The sequence below is a fragment of the Bos indicus genome, chromosome 15, assembly GCF_029378745.1.
Source record: "Bos indicus isolate NIAB-ARS_2022 breed Sahiwal x Tharparkar chromosome 15, NIAB-ARS_B.indTharparkar_mat_pri_1.0, whole genome shotgun sequence".
NCBI lineage: Eukaryota > Metazoa > Chordata > Mammalia > Artiodactyla > Bovidae > Bos > Bos indicus.
This window is the reverse complement of record NC_091774.1, coordinates 83,702,685-83,703,283: the sequence shown is the minus strand read 5'-3', so window position 1 is coordinate 83,703,283 and position 599 is coordinate 83,702,685.

Sequence of the window (599 nt, the reverse complement as noted above, 5' to 3'; positions counted from 1 at the left end):
AGCTATTCCAACATACTTAAAATAAGAGTCCCCACACAGGATATCCTGGGAGCATGACTAAGGGATAGCACCAGTGAATGTAAGTGTCAGAGGATGATAAAACACAGACCTGCCGCAAACAGGCATGTTTTCATGAGACCAATGGCGATCCGAGCCACCTGGGGAGAGAAAAAGAAGACACTCAGGGTATGAGGCATGAGGGTTTGAAGGAAGACAAATCTGTGATCTTTACACGTAGCTGTTTCCCATCTCCTGATTATTTTAAAGGGCTCCCAGGAAAGCACCCTGGCAATCTACCACTGTTCCTGTAGTTTAGGGCTGTTTAAAAAGGTTTCATGGAGAAGGCAATGGCACCCCACTCCAGTACTCTTGCCTGGAAAACCCCATGGACAGAGGAGCCTGGTAGGCTGCAGTCCATGGGGTCACGAAGAGTGGGACATGACTGAGAAACTTCACTTTCACTTTTCACTCTTCTGCATTGGAGAAGGAAATGGCAACCCACTCCAGTATTCTTGCCTGGAGAATCCCAGGGACGGGGGAGCCTGGTGGGCTGCCGTCTATGGGGTTGCACAGAGTCGGATACGACTGAAGCAACTCAG